The 9,073-nt window shown below is 36.3% G+C and overlaps 1 non-coding gene and 1 pseudogene across 1 annotated transcript; both read left to right on the top strand.

The window, feature by feature from the left end:
* The first annotated feature begins 5,068 nt into the window (after positions 1-5,068).
* LOC139742433 (U2 spliceosomal RNA) lies at positions 5,069-5,290 on the top strand (annotated as a pseudogene).
* Positions 5,291-7,588: 2,298 nt separating this feature from the next.
* LOC139742430 (U2 spliceosomal RNA) lies at positions 7,589-7,775 on the top strand. Its single transcript, XR_011711701.1, has one exon. It is a non-coding gene; the product is annotated as a U2 spliceosomal RNA (small nuclear RNA).
* The last annotated feature ends 1,298 nt before the right edge of the window (positions 7,776-9,073 follow it).

A 9,073-nucleotide genomic window follows, 5' to 3' on the forward strand; every position in this document is an offset into this window, starting at 1 on the left:
TTAATTGTGTTTTGAATCAGAAAGATAGGGTTGGGGATTCGTTAAATACATCTTGTTTTGTTGGTAAAAAAGAATTATGTTCTATTTTGAGGGCATTTTCTTTAATTGATTCTTGGTGTTAAGTTAATTCTGATGCAGGTCACACATGGTTTCATTTAGACAAAAATTTAAGTTCTAGAATTGATAGAATTTACGTTACAAATAATTTTAAAGTTATAAAATCTGTTAAGATTCCTTTCCATTGTTCGGATCATGTTATTGTAAATACGTCTATTTCAATGCCAAATGTTCAGTTTGAGCCTAAATCTTATTGAAAGTTTAATGTTTTGTTATGTAAGAATGATATGTTTGTCAAAGAATTTGTTTATTACTATCGTTTATGGCAAACTTTAAAACCTGGTTTTAATTCGTTTGTATTATGGTGGGAAAATGTTAAACAGAGAATTAAAGGGTTATGTGTTAAACACGGGGTTAGGGTGGCCAAGGAAAAAAGGGATAATTTGTTAAAGTTACAGAATTTATGTGTTTCCTTTGATAAAGATTCAGTTTCTGATTTACTTTTGGAGGAAGGGATGGGGGCTTATGTTCGTTCCAGGGAAAAGTTTATAGAGGGTGGGGAAAAACCGGGATTTTTAAATAAAAATGAAAAGTTAAATGTTGAATTTAAATATATTGATGAAATTAGAAATAATAGTGGTTCTGTTGTTTTCGGCAATCAAGTATTCTCTGTTTTTCATCAATTTTTCACTGATTTGTATAAATGTGATAATTTTGTTGATTTACAGACTCAAGATATGTTTATTGATTGCATTACAACTCGTATAAGTTCTGAAAATTTTGTTTTGTTAAACAAACGTATTACGTTAGATGAAATTAAGAACGCTGTTTTTGTTATGTCTAAAAATGAATCGCCTGGAATTGGTGGGTTATCTATTGAATTTTTCAGCAGTTTTTTTTTATATTATTGGTGAAGATCTGTTAATGTTATATAATGAGATATTTTCAAAGAAGTTATTGTCTGAGTCTCAACGCACAGCTGTTATTTGTTTATTACCGAAGGGGGGGGGGTGATCATTTAGATCCCGCAAATCGTCGTCCTATTAGTTTGTTAAATGTCGATTATAAGATAATTTTGTCACTTGATTGTTGCCAATTGAGTATCGACTAAACAATTTAGTGAAGTTTGTTCAATATCGCAAAAAAAAAAACTGTCAATTACGAACTTAAGTACAAAAGACGGGCACAACTTCGAAGAATCAAACCAGTCAAACTTTGGATAAGTTTCGAACAGTCAATTAACTTGCCCTTTAATATAATACACCTTTCCCCTCAAATATTCAAAAACATATACTATCCATACAATAATCACAGTCAAATATACTATTTTGGTTTACAACATAAACCGTATTTTCATTATAAATTTGATGGTTTTATGGTTTTGCAACAGTTTCAGTATTCAAAAATCTTACAATATATTTTGGTTAACTTGACCTAAAACCCTAAGGTGCACCAATAAAATGATACCGACTTTACATGGGGGCGGAAATATACAGCTCCGCGATGGGGGAGATCGCGCGTGAGTAATCGTGGTGGTAGAGAGTTCGTCGGCGAGTCGAAATCAATGACGAGGTCGTTGTCGGAGATAATCGAGGTCGTTCGAGACCAATTTGCCGAAAGCGTGGAGTTCGAGGAGTTAACAGTCTTGGCCAATGGCCGGCGTCTACGAAGAAGACATGGAGCTTTATACTTAGCCCAGCTAAGTTTGTAGTAAGGCGAGGAACGGGATGACTGTATAAAAGTATACCAAAATGCTTTCTAGAAAGTGTTCGTAACATTCTCATATACAATTACTGTTGCTTTACAGGGAAACCAATAATATTAACCATCATTATATAATTATAAACAATTCACTTTACGGTCATTTACTGTGTCTGTATAACAATTGTTTTTCTTTCTTTCCCTTTTTTTTTTTTGAAAACCACTTGCCAAATACAAGCGTAAAAAGTGGACTCAATCTGAAGTGTCAATTCACACAGAAAGCGGACACATTTTAAAGTGTCAAATAGCATAAAAACTATTGTTTACACCGGTTATATTCAATTGATACATGCAAAAAAAACCTTACGAGTACAACCGTATAAATAAATGCAACACTATACGATACTACTTATACTGAGCAATTAATATCATTTTGTCTCATCACCAGCTGAAAATATTAATTTCATCTGCCATATTTCCAGAGCTCTGTACAAAAAACTAACCAACGAAAAAAAAAGTGTAGTAGCACTTATCAACAACACTATTGTAATTGCTTTCCATACGCTATCCACAATTCATAACAGTTTGAAATTATAACTGTTACATCTACTGCCATGTGACAAGATTTTTAAGCATTAAAACTGTTCCTTTTTGGTGCTGTCAAATCACACTCTATATCATTACAGCTGCTTAACAAATACATAAAATGTCAACTTACGGAAATCTCTGTGGTCTTGAGTTTGGAGATGTGCTTTGGTGTGCTGTGGTAGCCAAAAGGAGGTCCCGAAATTGCAAGTCTGACCATTACTTGCTAGTGGGGGATCCAAGTCGTGGCTTTCTCACACCCAGAATCCACACACATCCAGTCACACCACTGTGAGGATGAAGAGCTCAAACTCTCAACTCAAAGGTTCAATATGGAGTGCACCGATTTTCCCTCACACAACTCTCTCCTAAACACAGGACTGCACACACCCAAAAAAACTTAACCAATTATCTCCTACCCTGCCAAGTAACCTAGCAACTGAAAAACACTTTAATTGCCGCATTCCTATGCCTATATCAACTGTGCACAGCCGCAGCACAGCTAGCTAAAACACCTGACTGAGACTTTAATAAAATTAGCCAAGCGCGGAGACCTACTACAGCACTAGGCTGAACAAGAGAGAATGCAAATGAGTATGCCGTGCCAGAGTGAGGTTAAGAAAAGAAGTAAAAATGCAAATGAATCTGCCTTGCCAGAATGAGCTTAGGGAACTGGGTGACAATTCCAAAAGCATTACAGTTACGTTTTTCTAATGTCTTATCTGATATTATTAATGAGTTCCAAACGTGTTCAGTTCCAGGTCGATCAATTCATTTAAATTTGTGTTTGTTACGTGATATTGTTGATTATGCTAATTTAAATGATATTTGTTGTGCTATTATTTCTATGGATCAGTGCAAAGCGTTCGATAAAGTTGATTGGGAATTTTTATTTAAGGTTTTAAAGAAGTTTAATTTTGGTGATTACATTATTGATTGGGTTAGGATTCTTTATACGGATATTAAAAGTAAAATTTTGATTAATGGGCAATTGGGGGAAGATGTTTTTATTAAAAGGGGGATTAGACAAGGTTGTCCGTTATCACCGATTTTGTATGTTTTGTTTATTGAACCACTTGCTAGATATATTTTGTCACATGGGGGGATTATTATATAGGGGTCTTCATGTTCCGGGAGGGGGTGGGAAGTCAATTAAGTTGTTACAATATGCAGATGATGCGACCTGCGTTGCTTCATCACAGATGGATGTTACTAATTTCTTTCGGTCTTTTGAGTTGTTTGAAAAAGCTACCGGGGCGTCTCTTAATTTGAATAAAACTCACGGGTTGAAAATTGGGGGGTTTGTCGGGAGGAAGTTAAGAGGGGGGATAAATTGGGTGGAGGATAAAATTAAGATTAGCGGTATTTGGTTTGGGAGGGACTTTTGTATTCAGTTGTTTTGGAAAGAATTAGGGGATAGAGCAAAAAAGAAATCAGTTTGGAAAAATACTGGTCTTTCGTTATTTGGGAAGGTTGGGATTATTAATTCGTGTATATTTTCATTGTTTTATTATGCTGACTTTGGATTTCGTGGCAGGTGGATTGGAGTTACATAATTTGGAATTTAAAATGAAGGCATTATTCGTTCGTAATTTGTTTTCGTTTCTTTCTGGTGCAGATGTATCTTCGTGCAATTTTTTGTTCTTCCGGTACTTCTTAGCTTGCAGACTTCGAATTATGTTTCCTTTTCTTTGGTCGAATTCTGTTCCCCACGGCAACGAGTTGTCTGCCTCGTATCAAAGTGCGTGGGGACCTTTTGTTAAATTATTCATGTGCAATAAGAATTTCGTTTACACTTGTAAATGTATTCGTGATATTATTTCTTTTCTTGTTCCACCTGTGGACATCCCCCGGGTCGTCGTTTCAGCTCCAACCCGGATCTGGCCGACAATCTGGCGGATGTCACACCATTCCTTGTTATGTGATATGTTGAAATCATTTAGGTGGCGGGTTGTTCACGGGGCTTTATGTACACGGGCAAAACTTTTACGTTGGGGAATTGGGGATGGGAAATGTTCCTTTTGTCGTAGGGAAGAAAGTATTGTACATATTTTTGGGGAGTGTAGTTCTGTGTATAAGATTTTATGTTGGGTGCACTCGGTATCTCTTCGTTTGCTAGGTTTGGGGATATCTTTTGATAGTGATTTATTCCTTTTGGTCCTCCGTCTTCTAAGGTAGAGGCTTCGGTTTGGGCCCGTATATGGTTTCTCTATGTGGTTGTACAAAAATTAATTTGGAATCGTAGATGTACATAATATGTTTTTGAAAAAGATTTTATTTCAGATGATCTGTTACTTGAAAAAATTAAGGATGAAATTCGTTTACGCATTTTAGTTGATCTGAAACGTTGGCCTCGTTAAAAGTTCAAGAATATTTGGGTTGAGGGAAAATCCTTTTGTTGTTTGGTGAATAATAAAGTTAAATTCAATATTGATGGAATTTGTGTTAAATACTTAAACCCAGCTGGCCGAGCGGGCGTGAGATCGTAGGTTTATCGGATGTTTCTAAGGTGATTGCGTGAGCGTGCATGAGGAATGTCTGTGTGTGTGTCTGCGGGAGGCTGCTGTGTACCTTCGGTCTCGCGGACTCTCGGTCAGCTGGCCCAACAGCTTGAGAAATACGGCAATCTATGTAAATAATGTATGACTTGGGGTAGAGGCCAATGGTAGGTTATATGTTTAAAAAAATTCAAATGAGTTATTGTATGTCTTCTTATTGTATATAATTATCATTCTTGCCGTGGTTGTAAATATGTACATATGAAAAAGATTGAATAAACTTGAAAGAAAAGTATCTGTTCTTTTCAGCTTAACATCTGAAACGTGACACATCGAGTCGCTTGTATATTAATCTGATTTTTGTACCGAGGCCATGGAATAGGGGCTTGCTCCATCCTGGCCACGGGTTGGCCCGGTATTGCAGTACCTCCGGGATCGGCCCACCCCCAAGGGGGTAATAATAATCCAAAGAAAGAATCTGGCTTTCTATCTTCTTCTCTTCAATCTCTCACTGCAACAATTTCGTAGAATTCCTTGAAAATGTTCAATTGTTATACTGCAACTCTAAAACGCTTCCACTTAAAGCTCAATGTTCTCCCCCAACCCTCTGCCTTTTTTAGTTTGTCTTCTTTCTTTGGGAGATCAAAAATACTGTAATCACCATTATTCATTCCACGTATATACCTCCTTACGATTCCCTGTTCCTATTTTGCAATGGAAAACATGGTGAAACTTTTCAAACCACTAATAAGGCCAGTCTGTTACCACGGCCTATAGGCCAAAAGAGAAATGCTAAATTTTACCCTTTTGAATTTGGATAAATTAATGATGATGTTGATGATTTTGATGATTCCATTTACAAAAATTCTAATAATAAATGAAAATAAAAAATGGTGGCATTATTGTTTGATTTAGTTTTTTTCTCGCCAATGAAAATAAAATTAAAGTAAGAAAACAAAGGGTTAGAAAAATTGAAAAGGCAGACGGAAAGAAAAGAAAGGGCGCCTCACACGGCATTTGCAAGAGAATAACCGCAACGATGGCTTGACGTTTGTCTCTCTGTCTGTCTGTCTGTCTGGTATCAAGGTTTAACACGGCACGTGGTGACGTCAGAAATTCTAGCTCTCCTAATGGTTCAAGGGTGATAATGACTATTCATATTTCCGCGATTCGCGATTTGCATGGAGAGCTGTCGCTCATTCATTGTGTTCTGAGTGAATCAATGCGCATGACACATTGAGACCTAGTCAGAGTGATATATAGAAAAAGACAGACTCAGTTTATACAATTTAGAAATATATAGCCTTAAAAAAGCGTGTTTAGAGCAAAAGATGATCCAGAAAGTTATTCCATGGGATAGAACTTTATATTTGCTCAAAGGGTAGTGCAGGCCGTTTCGTGTCTTAAGGTAAGCTTTTCGAGATGTAAGGCAGAAATGACGTTGCGGTTACTGTAATGGGTAACCATCCCTTGATGATCGATCCCAGAACAAGATTATGTTCTTCATGTTCAATGAAACGAGGTACGCTGGCCCTGCACAGCAGGAAATGGAATCATTTAATGGCACGGGATACTTACTGCACTACTATTTGATACCTTTTTTTTGTGCTTTTTGTTGTTGAGTGTTTGGTGAACAGGTTCGATGTTTGTGGGCGTGTGTGTGTGTGTGTGTGTGCGTGCAAATATGTGTGTGTATCTGTGCTGGAGTGAGGTATACCTGGAGTATGCCTATTTAGAGGGGGAAGTGTTGTTGAGGTTATACGGGTGAGCGATGAAGGGGTAATGTTTATAGGTATGAATTATGTACAGACATTGATCATGAAGATTTGTAAAATGTTTGTATATTGGATTGTGTGTACATAGGTATGTAGGCTTTTTGTTGACACCTGATGCATAGGTATGCAGACCTTGTGTTTGACCCCTTAACAATATTGATTTCATTATCTCATAATCACTGCTGTGACGAGTATACGGACGCAGTCAATGGGTATATTTTGTAATGAGTATTGTACATACATTTTGGTTTTGCTGACCCATTAGGCATTAACAATTGATTTTATAATTATTGCGGAGATGATTATATTTGTGAAGCAGCTACTGTGTATTGTATACTAGTAGTAGAACAATCGGAAATTTACACAATGACAGTCCTAAGAATTATTTTGTAATATTTTGATATACGTTTGAAATGTCACGCTGCAAGCAACACAATTAAATATTGAATTGTAATCAATGATGGATGATGAAATCGAAATAAAATATTGTTTGAAACAAAAAAAATTATCGTATCTGATATCAGCAATGGTTATCGCTTCTCGGCCTTTTGGCTAAGATCATGTGTACATACCCACGTGCTTTAGTAGCCACATTCCTGAGATCTTTTAATGAGGGGGAAATGGGCCCCTTGAGGGGTTGCCATGCCAACCAATCCCGGCATGGACAGTCTGGTTGAACGCGGTTTCCGATTCGGACAGAAGGCTGATTGTTTTAAAGGATGCGATTATATCGTTGGAATATACACCTTTGGTGCACTTCCCACTTAACGCAAATTTCTTTGACGGGTAGATTTATAGGGCGGAATCAAGCAATTAAATGAGTTATCATATTCAATTATGTCCTAAGGTGGTGTTAACTGAAGGATTCTTTCTCGAGTTTGTTTAGTTTTCATTTCAGAATCAGTATTCTTGTGCTTTATATATCATTTATATGTATTCATGTTTATACAAATGTAAATATTATATACTGTGAAAGTTTTATTGAATAAAATTGAAAGAAAAGTATCTGTTCTTTTCAGCTTAATATCTGGAACGCGACTCATCGAGTCGCTTGTATATTAATCTGATTTTTGCACCAAGGCCATGGAATAGGGGCTTGCTCCATCCTGGCCACGGGTTGGCCCGGTATTGCAGTACCTCCGGGATCGGCCCACCCCTTAGGGGGTAATAATAATCCAAAGAAAGAATCTGGCTTTCTATCTTCCTCTCTTCAATCTCTCACTGCAACAATTTCGTAGAATTCCTTGAAAATGTTCAATTGTTATTACTGCAACTCTTAAACGCTTTCGCTTAAAGCTCAATGTTCTCCCCCAAACCTCTGTCTTTTTTAGTTTGTCTTCTTTCTTTGGGAGATCAAAAATATCGTCATCACCATTATTCATTCCACGTATATACCTCCTTACGATTCCCTGGTCCTATTTTGCAATGGAAAAGATGGTGAAACTTTCTTTCAAACCACTAATAAGGCCAGTCTGTTACAATGGCCAAGCCCAAAAGAGAAATGCTAACTTTCATCTTTTTGAATTTGGATAAATGATGATGCTCACTATTTTGATGATTCCATGTACAATAGTTATAATACAATTTGGGAATATATAGCCTTCAAATAGCGTGTTTAAAACAAAAAGATGATCCAGCAAGTTATTCCATGGGATAAAACTTTACATTTGCTCCAAGGACAGTGCTGGCCGTTTCATGTGTTAAGGCAAGCTTTTCAAGATATAAGGCAGAAAGGACGTTGCGGTTACTGTAATGGGTAACCATCCCTTGATGATCGATCCCAGAACAAGATTATCGTTTCTGATTTCAGCAATTGCGTCTCGGCCTTTTGGATTTGGTCTTGTGTAGTATCTGTTCATCGAGTCGCTTGTATATTAATCTGATGTGATATCTCAGTCTTTGATTTTAGAGAGTCCTAATTTTATAACTGACCCACTTGAATCTCCACACTCCTTGTCTTTATGGATCCTTGCAAAGTTTTATAATTGTCATCATTTTTTAGTCTGAATTCTCTCTATACACATTAAAAATACTGATTTATACTCAAGGGAGCACTTCCTTATTTATTTAGAAATCTAGATTAAACCTTTATTAATCCATTTTCATTAGGTATGTAAAGAGGTCATCTTCTCAAGTAACTTCGATTTTAAAGTGACAGCCCCTTGTACAAGATTTAGTTGTTATTGTATTACAAGAGAAATATTATGCTTTTAGACAATTCTTGTGTACAATTAGCTCATTAAAAATTCATCTATACAAACAATTCTTCCGTAAATACAACTCATCTATACATACAATTTCATTTGTAATATATATTCAAAGCAGAAAATTCCTGATAAATTCATTTGAATTGAATTGAAAGTATATTCATGTTTTTCTTTGACTGCGCTTATTCATTGCGTATTAACATTATGTAATTTGTTCTTAATGACCATTATCTTTTTCTGTCATCATATT

The sequence above is a fragment of the Diadema antillarum genome, unplaced genomic scaffold, assembly GCF_040938485.1.
Source record: "Diadema antillarum isolate AM-2024a unplaced genomic scaffold, OU_Dant_1.0 seq00000998_RagTag, whole genome shotgun sequence".
Classification (NCBI taxonomy): domain Eukaryota; kingdom Metazoa; phylum Echinodermata; class Echinoidea; order Diadematoida; family Diadematidae; genus Diadema; species Diadema antillarum.